Raw genomic sequence first — 18528 nt, forward strand, 5'->3', positions numbered from 1 at the left:
ACTGTTTTTGCAGTTATGGATATAAGAAAATCTAGTGAATACAGATGTCGCTTATGGTGAGGTCACAGGGGCTGAAGGTCCAAACTTTGTCTCAAAAGGTAGATGATCACGTCTGAAACAGATTGGATATCTTCTCTGAATCTAGCTCTTGTTAAAGATTTATTTTATTTATTCATATCCCGCTCATTCACATGTTCTGGCAGTTCACAACATTACGTACATAATCAAACAAAACAGACCCACATCATAAAACAAATAAAAGCACTCCTTAAAATAAGACTCAACATCATATCTCCCTCTGAATGCAACTGACTAAATATTATTGACTTAAAATTACCCATAAAACTTAAATGCCTGGCTAAATAAATAAGGCCTCCAGCTGTTTTCTAAAACTGGTAATAGAGGTTTCAGCATTTAGGCTTTCCGGCAGAGCATGCCATAGGGAAGGACAGACAATTGTGAACCAGTGAGCCCGAGACTCAGCAAAGCTGACTTGTTTTGTAGAGGGGGCATCCAAAAAACTACAAGAAGACAATCTTAGTATTAGAGATGGTTGATACATCTTCAAAACTGAGTTAAAACATCTGGGTGCTAAGCAATTAATGGCCTTAAAAACCAATATAATAATCTTAAATCTAATCCCCTATTGAATGGGCAACCTATATAATTTAAACAAGATCAAAAATACAATTACCAGCCAACAACTGAGCAACAGCATTTTGGACTGAGAGGAAGTCTACATACAGCTAATTACAGTAATCTAATGCATTACAGTTCTGAAATCATGAGTCTTTAAGACAGGTTTCAGATGGCGCAGCAAGCAGAGATTATAAAAGGTATTCTTTACCACTGACTTTACTTGTGGTATTGTTGATAAAGATGGCTCAATCATCACACCTAGATTACGAACCTGTTGAATAATAAGGACCGTATAAGAAGAAAAAGTTAGGCATGTTGGAGCATCAGACTTACTAAAATCATAAGCATGGTTTTCTTTATATTAAGAGCCAATCTGTCATCCAATCTCTAATGGAATACAACAACTCGTAACACAATTCAAAACATCGGAGATGTTTATACAGATAGGAAAATAAAAGTGTGTATCGTCAGCATAAACCCTATAACCTACCTCATGGCTGGCAAGAAGATGGCAAACAGGAGAAATATATATATTAAAAGGAACGGCCTTTTCAAAGTAAAGGGGGACCATTCTTGTTGTCCAAGGACAACTCTTTGGCACCAACCTGAAAGATACCACAAAAACCCAAGGAAAAGCAGTAGAAGTAACACCTAAATTCTGCAGACGTGCAAGTAAGATGGAATGGTCTAGTAGTGTATCGAATGCAATTGTAATATCAAGCAAGAGCAGCATAAAACTACCACATCTGTAAACATCGCAACTAGACAAAGGAAGAGTCTCCATGTTGTGCGAGGGGCAAAACCCACATTGAAAATCATCTAAAACATCGTGGTCCTCAAACTCCTGCAGTTGTTTTAACACTAAACTCTCATTGATCTCTGCTGCAAAAAAAAAAAACAAAAACAGAGGGAGAGCAGAAATAGGTGAAAACGCTCAAAAAACAAAGGTCTAGGGTTTTGGGGTTTTTTTTAAAGATAGGCCATACCAATGATGTTTCAAGAACATTGCGTACAAAGATCCTCAAATAGAGAAGAATTCACAAGATTAATCAAAGAGCCACTATCTTCTCATAAAGATATCAGAGCCACCTCACTCACCTCCGCGGCCGGGATGCTGCCTCCTGTGACTGGGGCTGCTTTGCACAGCGACGCTGCAGCGGGACCCTGCCATCTTCCAGCTACTCTGGGGCCTTCCCTGAGACGCGCGCAATATGCACCTATATTTAAAGGCACTGTGACTCCTGGTGACTGATGTCAGTAGGACTTCCCTATTTAAGCGAGGCCGCACTCCCTATCATTGCCTCAGCAACTAGGAGCGGTGTGTTTTGCCACAGCGTTCCCGATTCCTTGCCTCATCCTGGTCTCTCTTCAGCCTTGCCTTCTCTAGCCATCCTCATTAAGCCTTGTCCTGTCTGTCTTATCCAGTGTCTTCGGTGTCCCTTCATCCACCCTTGGCCTGACTCTCCAGAGCGCAACGTCTTGCCTGGACCTGACCACGATTGCCTGCCGTCTGGACCTGACCATCCCTGTTAGCCGCCTGCCCCAACCTTGGCCTGTCTCCAGCCCCATTAGTTCTGCTGCCTGCCCTGACCTTGGTGTGCCTTTGCACTCTGACTCTCTTCACTGCCCCAGGGACCCAGAACCCAAGGGCTCAACTTGCAGGGGAGGCGGCTGGCACGGGTGAAACTCCAGGCTGTCCCACTAAAGGGCGCGTTCGCCTGCGGCCGGTGAAGGCCTTGTAGATTCACCTACGAGGCTGTGTCAACTATGCTGCAGCACAAAGGGCTGACCCCCGCCTGCCTCCCATCACGGACAATAACTCTCTTTCATACAACATAACCGCTTGCTCAATGTCAACACAAGCTACAGGATTAGAACGGTCCCACTTTATGCCATTACAAAGACCGTGGAAAAGCCCTGGAATCGTGAAACAGGAAACTGGCAGCAACCTTACCACTGAAATATCTGGCAAAGGTCTCGCGTCTGTCCTCAGTCTGCTCCAGGAGGGAATTAACAGCATTAGGAGTCAAAGACCTAACAACTGAGACAAGCTCCCAGCTCTGGCTCGCTGAGGCCACAAGTCATCTTTCTTTGCCTTATTGAGACAGCGTTGAAGAATCTGGAAAACTCTCTTGATTCAAGAACCCTGGAGCCGTGAATTTTCCAGAGAAACCTTTCTTAAAGGCTTGGACCTGTTTACACAGAAGAAGAGCATCTTACAATCTCCCTAGAAAGCTTTTGGGCTCAGGTTTTAGCCGCAGCTCTGCATATTGCAGGTGACTTTCAGGCCCAGAAAGAGACACAATTATCCCTTCAGAAGTTGGATGAGCTTTATTTATTTATTTATTTAAAATTTTTGTATACTGACATTCGTTAGGCAAACATCACATCGGTTTCCTTGTAACAAACTGGCCAACAGGGCTTTACAATGAAACAGATAAGGGAACTGGGTAGTGGGGAGGAGGGGGGAAAAACAAATGGAAAGTACTGGACTTCTTTATCTGGACTTCAGATACAGGAGAGGAAGGAAACATTTTTGGACCTAAAACAAAAGGCTTTGGGTGCAGACTTTGTCTTACAGTATCCCAAGTGCAGAGTGAAATGTAAAGATACATTTAATTTCTTTTAGGACTCTGAACAATTACTATCCCTTATTTAGGGACTTTTGTTTTTATATTTTATTTTCTCTGGGAATTTATCAGTGCTTATAACAAACAAAAATGGGAAAAAAATCTGTGGAAAAAAATGATTTCAGTGCCGGGAAAAATCGTAGAAACTATTCTCAAGATCAAAACCACAGAACATATAGAAAGACATGGTTTAATGGAACAAAGTCAGCATGGCTTTACCCAAGGCAAGTCTTGCCTCACAAATCTGCTTCACTTTTTTGAAGGAGTTAATAAACATGTGGATAAAGGTGAACCGGTAGATATAGTATACTTGGATTTTCAGTGGGCGTTTGACAAAGTTCCTAAAGAGAGGCTTCTAGGAAAAGTAAAAAGTCATGGGATAAGAGGTGATGTCCTTTCGTGGATTGCAAACTGGCTAAAAGACAGGAAACAGAGAGTAGGATTAAATGGGCAATTTTCTCAGTGGAAAAGGGTAAACAGTGGAGTGCCTCAGGGATCTGTATTCGGACCCTTACTTTTCAATATATTTATAAATGATCTGGAAAGAAATATGACGAGTGAGGTAATCAGATTTGCAGACGACACAAAATTATTCAGAGTATTCATGAGCAGATTGTGACAAATTGCAGGAGGACCTTGTGAGACTGGAAGATTGGGCATACAAATGGCAGATGAAATTTAACATGGAGAAATGCAGGGTGATGCACATAGGGAAAAATAACCCATGCTGTAGTTACATTAGGTTGCATAGTAGGAGTTACCACTCAAGAAAAAAAAATCTAGGCATTAAAGTGGATAATACATTCAAATCTTCAGCTCAGTGTGCTGTGGTGGTCAAAAAAGCAAACAATGTTAGTTTAATTCTTAATTTAATTTAAAATCTTTTCTATACCGTCGTTAAGATATACACCATCACAACGGTTTACAATAAGGCACATAAAATTAATGTTGCTAAATGTATTAAATTATATCAACTACACAGGTGCCATCAAGTTACAGTAACATAGTTGTATGATCAATGTTATTTGCTGGGTATGATAAATCATGTCCATTTCTATCTGTATCAGTTTTAAGTACAAAAATAGATATCTTATCCTTTGGTGGTGAATGAAAAATTAAAATAAAATAAGATACACACATCATGATTAGGGTGTTGTGTGTGGGTGTTCTACTGTCTGCATCCTACACTCCCCTGGGTTCTATTCTCCATTCTCTTTGTGATACTCTTGTTTAAAGAGCCAGGTTTTTAAACCTTTTCTGAAGGTTTTGATGTCTCTTTGTAATCTGATCTCTAAAGGCATGGTGTTCCACAGTAAGGGACCTGCTAAGGATAGTGCCCTTTCCCTTACTTGGGTTAATCTTGCTGTTTTGATGGAAGGAATGGTTAGGAGTGCTTTGTTAGCTGATCTTAGGTTTCTATGAGGGACGTGTACACGAAGGGCTGTGTTCAGCCATTCTGCTTTTTCGTTATGTATTAATTTATGTATGGTGCATAGTGTTTTGTATTGTATTCTTTGCTCAATGGGTAGCCAGTGTAGTTCGGCTAGGGTTTCGGTGATATGGTCTCTTTTAATTTTACCAGTCAGAATTCTTGCAGCAGTGTTTTGTAGTATCTGGAGTGGTCTTATCGTGGTGTATGGTAAATCTAGTAGTAGGGCATTACAATACAATGCAAAAATTAAAGCTTGTAACACTGATTGAAAGTTGGTGGTTGTTAGTAATGGTTTTAGTCTTCTAAGAATCATGAGTTTGGCGTATCCTTCCTTTACTTTTAAAAATATATGTTGTTTCATGCTTAGTTCCGTGTCAATTATCACTCCGAGGTTACGCACTCTCTCTGTTAATTCTATTTTTTGGTTGCTTTTGAGTGTGATTGGGTTTTGAATGATCTGTAAATTTTTTTGGTTCTAAATGTAGGAATTCTGTTTTCTCTATATTAATTACTAATTCCATTTTGTTTTTTTGTTAGTAGTTCGCTATCTCAGCTGCCTTTGACACCATCAATCACAACCTCCTCATCAACCGTTTGACCGAAATAGGCATCTCAGGCCTAGCCCTGCTATGGTTTAAATCCTATTTATCCAACAGAAAGTTTTCTGTCAAGATAGGAAACGCCAATTCCACACTCTACCCCCTGGCTCAAGGTGTCCCCCAAGGTTCCTCCCTCTCCTCTACCCTTTTCAATATATATCTTACACCCCTATGCCAGCTCCTCACCGAACTCGGCCTCAAATTCTACCTCTATGCAGATGACGTGCAAATCATCATTCCCATTCACAACTCTCTCTCAGACGCCCTCGCTTTCTGGAACACATGTCTTGCCAACATAAACAATTTCCTCACCAACATCCACCTCGCCCTAAACTCCGCTAAAACAGAGCTGCTCCTTATCTCTCCCCACCTTCCCCCTAAACCCTTGATCTCCAATGACCCAGCTTTCAATACTATAGCATCCCAACCTACTGTAAGAGACCTTGGGGTAATTCTCGATCAACAACTCAACCTAAAAAAACAGATCAACTCCATCCTCAAAGCAGGTTTCTTCAAGCTCAATATCCTGAAGAAGCTCAGACCCCTCCTCCACTATCATGATTTCCGTACTGTCGTCCAAGCTACCCTTTCCTCAAAGCTTGACTACTGTAATGCCCTCCTCCTCGGTCTACCCTCCTCCACTACCAAACCCTTACAATTGCTCCAAAATGCAATTGCCAGGGTTATCACCAACACTCGGAAAACCGATCATATCACCCCCATACTCAAAGAACTCCACTGGCTCCCCATCGCATCTCGTATTCTCTTTAAAGTCTTAACTATATTACACAAATCTATCCACTCTCACAACTCTAACTGGCTGGATGAACCCATCTATCCCATACGTTCTGACCGACCTATTCGTTCTGTCAACATAGGTACCCTCTCCATTCCCCCTTTGAAAAAAGCCCACCTCTCCGCCACCAGAGATCGCGCACTATCCATTGCAGGCCCTAAACAATGGAACGCCCTCCCTACCACGCTCAGGCTTGAGCCATGTTACTCCAAGTTCAGAAAAAAACTTAAAACATGGCTCTTCCAACAAGCATACCCTGTCTAATCTCCACCCCCCTTCATTGAACCTTTTGTATATAGACCCTTGGGCCCTTGTAAGTATATAGACCCTGTAAGCAACACGTTTAAGCCTGTATCTCCATACCTGTAAATAGCCTGTATATCCAGACCTGTAAATAGCCTGTTACAGTTTTAATGCTTCTTTTTCATTGTCTCCTGCACTATGTATATTCCTCCCTGCTTCCCCTCCCTGTTGATTGTAATTTCAGCCTTTCAGTTACAATGTGAACCGGTATGATGTATGCTTACTAATGCCGGTATATAAAAGTTTTTAAATAAATAAATGTTAGTTATGTTTAATGTTTTTTCGATTGTGTCGTCGATGGCTATTATTAATTGAATATCATCAGTGTATATGTAATGTGAGATGCCTAGACCAGCCCACAGGGGACATAACGGCAACAAGTATATGTTGAATAGTGTGGCAGACAGGGCTGATCCCTGTGGAACTCCAGTTTGAAGGTTTATTTTTTCTGACATTGCGTCTTTGATCTGTACTTGGAAATGCCTGTTATTTAGGTATGATCTGAACCATTTTATTGTTTTGTTACTTAATCCTATTTCTTCTAATCTATCTAATAGAATTTCATGGTTTACTGTGTCAAATGCCATCGACAGGTCTAGCATTAAAATGTAGTGTTTACTGCTGTCGAAACCTCTCATGATGTTGTCTGTTAGCGCAAGCAGTAGTGTCTCTGTACTGTAGTGTTTGCGAAAACCATGTTGTGATGGGTACAGGATATTGTTGCTCTCTAAGTGTTCTGCTAATTGATTTTGTACAGTTTTTTCTATTAATTTTGCAATGAGGGGTAAATTTGATACTGGTCTGTAATTACTTAGGATGAGTGGGTCGCTGTTTTTTTTCTTTAAAATTGGTTTTACGATTGCCCCTTTTAGTGTATCTGGCATGGTTCCTTCCTTTAAGGATAGATTAATGATCTTTATTTAATATCGGAGAAACTGAGTTGGCTACTTTTTTTTATGTCTATGGTTGGTATTATGTCTTATGTATGCGGTGCGGGATTTATCTTTTTTAGCATAGATTCGACTTCTAGTTCTGATATTTCATTGAATGTTGTCCATTGACTAAGGTCTCTTTTTTGCATTTTAATCATTTCTTTAGTTATATTTGGAATTTTTGTTTTTAGGTTCGTAATTTTGTCACTGAAAAAGGTAGCTATTTCATTACATCTATTTACTGTAGGTTTTGGGGGGATTCAGATTTGTCATTGGTGAGATTTTTTACTCTGGTACATAGAGTTCTTGGATTATTTTCGAATTTCTCTATTTTAGTGCTGTAATATTTGTGTTGAGAATTACTTGTTTATACTAGGCTAGGTGCTTTCTATATTTAGTTAGGTTTTCAGTTGTTTTAATTTTTCTCCATTCTTTTTCTTTTTTCCTCAGATTTTTTTTGACTTCCTTTAACTTTTCATTATGCCAGGGGTTTGTTTCTTTGGGTTCTTTTATGCTAATACATTTTATTGGAATGGCAAATAAAATGGAGAATATCATAATGCCTCAGTATTGCTCTATGGTGAGACCGCACCTTGAATACTGTGTCCAATTCTGGTCATGACATTTCAAAAAAGATATAATTGCGATGCAGAAGGTACAGAGAAGGGCAACCAAAATGATAAAGGGGATAGAACAGCTGAAGAGGTTAGGGTTGTTCAGCTTGGAGAAGAGATGGCTGAGGGGGGTATGATAGAGGTGTTTAAGATCATGAGAGGTCTACAACGGGTAGATGTGAAACGGTTATTTACTCTTTCGGAAAATAGAAGGACTAGGGGGCACTCCATGTAGCACATTTAGGACTAATCGTAGAAAGTTCTTTTTTACTCAATGCACAATAAAGCTCTGGAATTTGTTGCCAGAGGATGTGGTTAGTGCAGTTAGTGTAGCTGTGTTTAAAAAAGGATTGGATAAGTTCTTGGAGGAGAAGTCCATTAACGGCTATTAATCAAATTTACTTAGGGAATCGCCACTGCTATTAATTGCATCAGTAGCATGGGATCTTCTTACTGTTTGGGTAATTGCCAGGTTCTTGTGGCCTGGTTTGGCCTCTGTTGGAAACAGGATGCTGGGCTTGATGGACCCTTGGTCTGACCCAGCATGGCAATTTCTTATGGTCTTATGTTCTTATTTCCACTGAATTTTCTCTGTGTTTTATTCCTTGTAAAAACACTGAAACTCCCAGGGAAAGTAAAATAAAAACTGAAAAGGAAGGTACCTGCCCTTATTGAAAAGGCCTGTATTATCAGATTCTGTTGGATGAGTAGGGGGATCTGGTTCATTAATGCTTTTTCTCTTTATGTAAATGTAATTAGAATTGTCTTTAATATTATGCCTATATTTGAGTAAGAGTGATCTCCCCTCTTTAAATTATTACAATTTTCATTAATAAAATAAATCCTCTGAAGTAGTGTAAAGACTAAAAGTTTCATGACCTTGTGCCACAGCTCCTCATTCCCTGCATTCAGCAGCTGTCCTCACGATGGTGGCCACCTCATCCATTTCTGGTTTGCCCCACTGCATGCATGGAGTTGTAATTCTGATTTCCTTATTCTGGATCAATTTCTGTCCAACACCACCTAGTGGTGGGATCAGTTCTACTTAGGGGGAACTAAGAGAAAAGAACCTATCTGAACTGATAATAATGTGCCTGCAAATAAAAAATGAAATACAGTGCACAGGGAAAAAACCTTTAATGTTCAGATGTAAAACTAACCTGAGGGGCAGTAGCAAGGGTAAGCAGAGCACACTATTTAGTGTCTCCTGCCTGGCAAAGGCATCCTCTGATTCAGTAGTGCTATGCTTGGAGATGGGAGTGCATCATTAGTCCAAAGGTGTCTCCCCATTCAATTGCTGCCTTCTGATCTTGTATATTGCCATCTTCACAAGAGGTAGGATGAGGTTGATGAGGTCGTCCTATGCACTGTACTCTGGGATTCTGGATGGTGCATTCTAAAATAAACATGAAAGAGAAGAAATGCAGGATGAGGAGGTTTTTTTACATTTTATTTTTAAAACCACAACCTTTTACAATAGGTTCACTGTCAACAGAAGCAATACAAACAGACTATAGATTGCAAGTAGAGACAAATATATCATCTTGGTCACCATCAATTCCCTACCCCCATTCCTCTATATACTGTGACTAAACCAGCCCTCAAGACAAAACATCTTTTACCCGCCAGACCAATACAATCTCCATTCTTCATCATAGGCATCTGCTTGATCTTTCAACAGGTAGGCAAGTTTCTCCATCTGAGCAATGTCTGCCATCTTGAACTTCCAGCAAGCGAGAACGCTTCCACATGTGAGCCCACCGTGAACCGATTCATGTGCAAAAGGGGTCCCACCAACCAGCGATGTCCCTGCATAATAAGCCAGTCCAGCCACTGTCCCAAAAGATACAGAGCAGGACTTGGCTCCATCCTTTCAGAGCAGAAGGACTGAACCCTCTGACAGTCCCACCACAGGTGTATGTATGTTCCCTCCCTCCCACAACTCCTCCAACACTCTGTCCCAGACATACCAATTTTAGCAAAGAAAAGAGGAGCTCGTACGATCAATGAAGCAACTTATATATCAACTCTTGCCCTTTATAATAAATTGTAATTTTACGTAACCTTTTCCAGATAGATTTCCAGTCTTCACCATCATAGTCCGTATGTAAGTCTGCATTCCACTGTTGCATTAAATCATTGGCGGTCCACAACTGACCCATCCCTTCTCTGATTGATATATATTTTATATATATATATATCTCATCAAACTCAGATGCTGTGCTCTCCTGTTACAGCATAATACCCCCTCTACCCCCTCACATTCATCCAGAACAGAATATATTAGCAGAGTTCTAATGGGAAGGAGGGACCTGAAACTCATCCATCAGATCCGTGAAAGAATTAGGTTGCCGCCCTCCACCAGTTGGCCCAGATATCTTGTCCCTGCCTTTGCCCACCTTTCCATATCAGGGGAGAACATACATTGGGATACCTGCAGGTTGCGCATTAAAGAAGTCATGAAAGATCTGGCACCCTCTAATAATGGCATTTGGCATTGAACCACACTCCAGACTTAACACGTGGGCTATAATCAAGTGACCCCTTAAAACCAAAGAGGAGGAAGGCATGTATAACAAGGATGCCAAGCTACACCTCCACGCCGCCGCCTCCTCTTCTAGCTCTGACCATGACTGAGAAGGGTCAGCCCCCAACCACACGGCCAGTTATACCACTGGAGCTCAGGAAGGCCCAATTCTCCTGTCTCCCTATGTTTCACCAGCACAGAATCTCTCAACCGGGGAGGTTTCTCTTGCCAAAAAAATTACACTCCTGAGGCTTTAAAATGTAGAGAGTAGTATATCGCAGGGCATATGCATAAAGGGATAGACCAGTCAATGCAATACAGCCATTTTTAGAACATTAATTCTACCCAGCATTGAAATAGGGAACCAAATCCACCCCTCCAGATCCTTCTGTATTTTTGCTAATATTGGGACAATAGGATTTTGAAAAATCTCTCGAAATCCAGAGACCCAAGTACCTAAACCCATTTTGTGCTTTTTGGAACATGTCTACTCCACTTATATTTTTCTCTCCCCACCATCATTATTTCAGACAAAATAATTTATAGTATATCCGGAAAGAGATCCATAAGTACCCAACAATTCCCTCAAGGCAATAATAGATTTTGGAATATTTGTTAAATATAAAAGTATCGCCTAATAGAGAGAGTCCTTATGATGACCCCCTCCAAGTTTTATTCCTTGAATAGTCTTGGAACCTCGAATAAATAGATAAGGGGACAGAGGGCGCCCCTGCCTCTTTCCCTATTAATACTGAACGAGTCAGACAAGACCTCACCTGACATCACTCTAGCTCTCGGTCCCAAATAAAGGGTCCCTATGCAAGACATAAATGCCTCTGGGAATCAAAGGTGTCTCAACCCATAAAGATAAAGGGCCACGAGACTCTAATCAAACGCTTTATCTTCATCCATTGATAGAACAGCTTCTGCCACAGACAGACGCCCTTTCAAAAATACAGTCTGGTCCAGATGAATAAGGGTCAGCCTAAGCTGCAGAATTTGAGCTAATAACGTCACATCAGCATTTGTCAGCGATATCGGTCTGTACGAGGAGCAGTCCAAAGGGTCCTTAGGTTTTTTATAAATCGTAACAATGAGAGCTTCTGTCAAAGCCCCCTTCTCTGCCCCAGGGGTATTTCAAACGATTAAATACCGCACTCAAATGAGGGACAACCAAATCGGCGAAGGCCTTAAAGAACTCAAATGGAAAGCCATTGGGTCCCGGACTTTTGCCACCACCGATGCTTTTATAGCCCGGAGAACCTCATCTCCCATAACGGGGCTGTGATCTCAGCAACCTCCTCCTCCATAAGTCATGGTAGCCCCCAATGGCTCCAGAAAAGCCTCAACCTCAGCTTCATCTGGCACCCGCTGGGCTCTGTAAAGCATAGAGAAATGTACAGCTAACTGCTTATTCATTTCAGAGGCAAATACTGAACGTTGCTCTGTGTATCCCTTACACCATAAAAGGCAGAAGTTTCTTCTCTTGCCCTAATCATTTTTGTCAATAAGGATCCCGCCTTACCCCCATGTTCATAAAACCTCTGTACCTTTTCTGTTTTTAATAATTGTAACTGCTTCAATTTGTCTCTGACTAAACTTAGTTCTTTGAGAATTTTAATAGATTCCTGCAGTCTATGTTTTTGTTCCAAAGTTTTCACCATAGCTTCTAATTATTTTTCTCTTTCTTTTGCCTTCGGTGATTTAGATAACTGGCATAAGATAAAGCTCCTCCAACCACCGCCTTAAGAGCCTCCCACCTTAAAGTGGATCGAAACGCCTCAGGAGGATTATGAATTTCATTATCTCTGATCACTTTGCTGATTTTTTTTCTCAAAAATCCTTTCCTGCCAATAAAGAGGTATTCACTCTCCATGGTCTATAAGTTCCCTGATTTGGGCTTAATCCAAACATAGCAGAAATTGCATAGTGATCTGATACAGTATGTGACACTATCAGCACCTATAACTGAAGTTGCCTGCACTCTATTACATAAAATGTAACCTATACGGCTAAAGGTTTGATGTCTGTGGGAGAATAAGGGATAATCTTTGCTACTATCTCGCTCTTGCCAGATTTCCACTAAGTTAAACACTGCATACGGTTAATGAGGCCTCCCTCGTGCGAGAGCAGTCCACGAGCGGATTGACACACAAATTCCAGCCCCTGCCACCCACACACACAATCTCGTTAATATCAAATTCCAAGAGAATCGTGCTCAGATGATTATAAAAATCAGATGGTCCACTGTTAGAATATATGTTATTGCCTGGCCAAAAAGACTGCCTTCTACAATAACAAAGTGGCTATCCAGATCACATCTTGATCAATGCACTTGTCAGGGGAGATCTTTATGGATTAGGATACATACTCCTCTACTATGGGAGGAGTAAGACACTGTGTACACCTGTCCCACCCAAGACTTTTCTAGTTTCTCATGCTTCTTAGCCACTAAATGGCTGCGTTTCTTGCAAAAATGCAATAGATGCACGCTGGTTTTTAAGATATAGAAGTATTCTAGATTTCTTTACTGCTGAGGAAATTCCCTAAAACATTCAGAGAAACTATCTTTAAGTTGTGATGCATCTTAACTCGCTCTGCTAATATACCCATCACATAGAAATGACGGCAAAAGAAGACCAAACGGCCCATCCAGTCTGCCCAGCAAGCTTTCGCACTTTTTTTCCTCTCACATACTTATCTGTTTCTGTTGGCTCTTAGTAACCTTTTTTTATTCTATTTCCCTTCCACCTCCGCCATTAATGTAGAGAGCAGTGTTGGAACTGCATCCAAGTGAAATAGCTTAATTAGTTAGAGGTATTAACTGCTGCAATAAGCAGGCTGCACCCATGCTTATCTGTTTATTCAGACTGTGTAATTCAGTCCTTGTTGATTGTTGCCTGAATATAGATCCATCTTTCTTCATTCCCCCCTGTCGTTGAAGCAGAGAGCTATGCTGGATATGCGTGAAGTATCAGTTTTACTTCTCCCCTGCCGTTGAAGCAGAGAGCCATGCTGGCTATGCATTGAAAGTGAAGTATCAGTCCTGCTCCCCCGTCATTGAAGCAGAGAGCTATGCTGGATATGCATTGAAAGTGAAGTATCCGGTATTTTTTGGTTTGGGGTAGTAACTGCCGTAACAAGCCAGCTACTCCCCTGCTTTTATGTGATTGCAAATCCTTTTTTCCCACATTTCCTCTTGCCGTTGAAGCTTGGAGCAATGTTGGAGTCGCATTAACAGTGAGTATGTTTATTGAATTAGGATATTAATCTCCAGGCAGTAGCCATCATTCCCTCAAGCCACCCCCATGCCTCTTCTCTTCATTCACATCCTCTAGACTTTATGGATCCACAGTGTTTATCCCACGCCCTTTGAAATCCTTCACAGTTTTGGTCTTCACCACTTCCTCCAGAAGGGCGTTCCAGGTATCCATCACCCTCTCCGTGAAGAAATACTTCCTGACATTGGTTCTGAGTCTTCCTCCCTGGAGTTTTAAATCGTGACCCCTGGTTCTGCTGATTTTTTTGCAACGGAAAAGGTTTGTCATTATGCAATACATGTCAATAAAAGAACAGCAGCTTCTGAAAAGGTAATTTTTGTGAACCATTTACTTGTCATCAAACACAAAACCCAGTGCTGTGGTGTGAGTTTTCCCCCCCTAACCTTAATATCAACAACCCCCTCCCCCAACCTCTCATCTCCCCCAACACCTTTCCCTCCTCCTCCCATCCTAACCAGTGCTCTAGCCCGTTTATGAACAATATGCATTAAAAACCAAACACAACACCATTCATTGTCTGCAAATTGAGCAAAGCTTAAAGCCCAGGGGGAAAACATCACAACCCATGCACTAGCTTTGCATTGCTGAGCAAAACAAAAAACAAACATGCTCTGCAAACCATCAAAAAAAAAAAAAAAAAAAAAAGATTAAAATAAAATAAAATAAAACCCCAATGAATTGCAACAAATCTCTGTATAGTGGTTGGTGGAGTGAGACCATGACTCAAAGAAAGCATATACCAAACCGAAGGATGTTGACCACAAAATTAGATTGTGCCACATGGCCAAGCTGAAAATCTCCTCCACCATCTCCATATTTCTGAGGGCCAGACACACCAGCCATGTTACCGGCTGTTTTGCAATGCCACCTCCCCACAGTCCCACCACTAGGATTAAAAAAAACCGCCAAAAACAAAGAAATATTGAAAAAACAAAAATAAAATCAAACTTGCCCCTTTAACAAAGCCTTCTCTTAGCTTTGTTTTGAAGAGGCGAGGGTGACAGCGCTAGCCTCCCCAGACCATAGGAGGTCACTCAATGATCAGATACGTCGAACCACCGAAACATGAAAGAATTCCACCGCTAATCTATACATTGCTTACTGAGGATGATCCATCAAGCCATCTTGGATGAAGGATCTCCTGCTTCAGTCAGAAAATAGTGCACAGCTTCAACTGTTTCCAAAAATACAATTCTTCTTGTTGGCAGTAACTTTCAGCTTAGCCGGATACAAGAGGGTGTCCCAATATCCACGCTGGCTCAGTTGATTTTTTAACCTCACTGAAACCTGCTCTTTTACGCACTGCTTGCAAAAAATCGTTAATGTTTAAAATTCTGTTCTGCCGATATTTAAGTCTCCATCGATCGAGCTTTAGCCATCACACGGACCTTCTATGTGTAGTGGTGGAACAGTAGGATCACTGCCTGCGGCCTGCCAACCTGGGTTCGAGGGGGAGCTAAAGCTCTATGTGCCCGCTCGATTTTCACATGGACGCCTTTAGTTTCCAGGCCCAGCATTTCAGGAAGCCATTTTGCCAAAACACTAACCGTGGGCGCTCATTCTGTCTGTCCCGGGAGGACCACTGTTTGAATATTTTTTCGGCGGCCACTGTTTTCAATATCGTCAATTGCTTTACTCATCTGATGCAGTTTACGCTCAAGCTGCTCCACTTTGTGTCTCATCTCAGCAAGCATCGTCTCCATAGCTTCCACTCGGCTCGTCCCCAGCAGCTTTGCTGAGTTTTCCTGCACAGTCGATACCAGCTGTGCCACTTTCTCCACGTCCACCGCAAGTTTACTATGGGCCGGATTTTAAAAGGGTTACGCGTGTAAATCCGGAGGGTCTACATTCACCGGGCCTATTTTAAAAAGGCCTGGCGCGCGCGTGTAAGTCCCGGGGCTTGCAAAAAGGGGGTGGGGGGGGGGGGACAGGCTACTGTGCCGGGGATTGCGCGCCGGCAGTTGGCCGGCGCAGGCAAATTGCTTCAACCCCAGGCCTGAAGTAAGTTGTGAAATTAAAAAAAAAAGCAAAGGAAAAGGTGGGGGGGGGGGGGAAGGGCGGGGAGGTAGGGTGGGGGGAACGGAGGAAGGCAGCGCGGCTCGGCACGTTCAAGATGCACAATTGTGCACCCCCCCTTGCGCGTGCCAACCCCCGATTTTATAACACGCATGCGCCTGCGTGCACACATGTACACCGCGTGCGCTCCTTTTAAAATCTACCCCTATTTATGTTGGAGGTGTTTTTCTAAGAAATGCTCAAATATATCCTGCAGCGTTTTTGCGGCATCCATAGGAGTAGCTGGAGCCGGTCATTCCTCTTCTGATGCCGAGTCCTCCCCCAGGCCGCTACTCTCCAGCAGTTTAAATTTATTCTGCCTGGACAGCTTAGAGGTCTTTTCAGCCCATAATGCCGGCAGGGATTTCCCTTGCGATTCCTTATTAGTTTTTGCCATTGTTCTGGGCCGAAATATTCCACAGAATATTTGAAACAGTCCTGGGGAGCGCCACTTTCTTGCTTCCACACGCTAAGCACACATCACATGACTCCCCAAGATAAGGTCTTTAAGCAAGTGAAACAGGGCCTTCAGCCTAGAGCAAAATCAAAAAGCATGAAACACAGGTTTCATTCTGCAGAAGGGACAGGAAGGTAAGGGCTCCGTGAAGCAGGCTGTAGTGACAGGTCTATACAGGATTCTCCAGTTCAGGTCCCTGGTGGGCCTTGGGATGTGCTGGAAGTAGGATGCCCACTGGGGATCCTCACCCTCAGATGCTGGGAGAGCGTCCTGCTAGATAGTGCCTGGATGGGAGAAGAAGTGCATAATATGCAGCAGAAGGAAGTAGAGCTTCTGCCTCATCACAGTGTAAAAATATGTCAAGGTGAACTCTGACGACCACTATGGTTTGTCAGGGTGGGGAGGCTGAGGGGTTCATGGGGCTTGTAGCTGATGAGGAGATCTGGAGGCGTGGGATTCTGAGTTGTGTGGGAGACCCCCAGTCTACAGAATCCCCTCAAGGAAGAGGTTTTGCTCTGGTCTTGATCTCCTGAAGCAGGCAACAAATGACCCAAGGAGTCGCTACGGTGAGATGAGCTAAGGTTTCTGGGTTCACCCATTCCTGTGTTATTTCAAAAGATTCCAAATCACTGTGCTTTTGGCTGAGACGTGTCAAAGGTATACCGCAGGGGGTCAGAACATGCTTGCATCTAGGCAAGGGTTTCAGAGCAGCGACATGGACATATATTTTGCATTTATAGTTGCTAGAGCTTCTCCTGACATGGCCATCACATTTTAAGCTCTTTTTAGCTCTTGCTAGAAAACCAGCAATATTGAGAAATCTCTGCCGAAACCCCTCCAATGGATATTTACGAGCTGCTGGTCATATCATAGGTTGTGCAACTGGTAAAAGTAGTAACATGCCAGTATGTGCCACTGGGGGGTGGATCTGCATAAAGGAGCCGCTGCAGAGTCTGGAGACAGAAGGTACAAAGCTGCCTTTGGATAGCGGAGGAGTATCCTAGTGGTTAGAGCAGAGCACTAAGAACCAGGGAAACCAGGGTTCTAATCCCACTGCTGCTCCTTGTAACCTTGGGCAAGTCACTTTACCCTCTGTTGCCTCAGGTACAAACTTACAGGGTTGTTTATCATTTCATGTTAATGCTGTAATGTGCACGGTAAATGCTGCATCGCACGTTAGTATGCAAATATCACATGTGCTGTGCAAGGTAATGAAGGAGAGAGCACGCCTCTGTAGAGGCTCACATATAAGTTTACTATTTAAACCACTGTAAGAGGGGGCACGAGCAGGTCAGGGTATGGACAGTTGCCATGCAGCGGATTTTTCACAGAGCTGGGTCTGTGCTTTGGACCACCTTACCTGAAGAAATTCGAGCCGCACACGCTATTCTTCGTTTGTGTAAGCTTCTTTTCCCTTGCGTTTGCAGAATGATGCCTGTTTCGATTGTGTTCTTTTGGTGTGTCTGTACTTTTGTTACAGAACACGATTTTTACCCAGCTTGTTTTAACTTGCCTGTCCTGAAGAATTGTTCATTTTACTGTGAATGTTGCTTGTAATCCACTGAGATCGGTGGATCAGCAGACTCTAAGTTTTGTAAATAACCAAATAAATAAACGGCTAGCATTTGCAGAAACAGAATACAATGAAAGGCTGATGAAAGGATTTCTCTTATCTTGCTATCACTACCCTTACCTCACAGGCGTCCGGCTTCCTCCCACCACTGAGAGAGCAGGAAGGGGAATGGGCGCTCTCACATGCCTAGGTCTCCATCCTCTCATCTTTCATCATTGGGAGGCAGTCCGAAGTGAAAGGTTCAGATCCAGATAACTGCACTGGCATGACAATTTTGTGTGCGCTGTCAAAGTAATATATATAATAGTTATAATAAAAGGGTAGGGAAAAAAAGGGTTAAAAATGACAGACTTGTAGTAACTTGTGGAAGTGCAGCAACAGGGACGTGTCTCAGGTGCTGGTGCTGGTCCATATTGTCCCTGGTCAGATTTCTTTTTTGGCGGCAGGAATCAGTCCAGAGAAGCTCCTATGAAACGCTCAGCTGGTAAGTGTGCCTGAGCCTGAAAACCAACATTGAGAAGGTGACCGACCCAGAATCCTTTGCTATCTTAGCCTATGTGACCTCAAAGTGACTTGCTGAGCCTGACCTGCAGCAATTCCCAGGACACCTGGACAGGCAGTCCAAGCTGGCGCCATACTATGATGCCTAATTATAGAGTCACACAAAGTATAAGGCAACAGTTGGAAACT

The 18528-nt window shown here is 42.5% G+C and overlaps 1 long non-coding RNA gene across 1 annotated transcript; it reads right to left on the reverse strand.

The window, feature by feature from the left end:
• Positions 1-242: 242 nt before the first annotated feature.
• Positions 243-18113, reverse strand: LOC115088477. The gene is made up of 4 exons (XR_003855782.1): positions 17959-18113; positions 9106-9341; positions 2594-2831; positions 243-910 (listed from the first exon to the last, which is right to left on the reverse strand). It is a non-coding gene; the product is annotated as an uncharacterized LOC115088477 (long non-coding RNA).
• Between the last annotated feature and the right edge of the window lie 415 nt (positions 18114-18528).

This window comes from Rhinatrema bivittatum, chromosome 3 (genome assembly GCF_901001135.1).
Source record: "Rhinatrema bivittatum chromosome 3, aRhiBiv1.1, whole genome shotgun sequence".
NCBI classification, from domain to species: Eukaryota; Metazoa; Chordata; class Amphibia; order Gymnophiona; family Rhinatrematidae; genus Rhinatrema; species Rhinatrema bivittatum.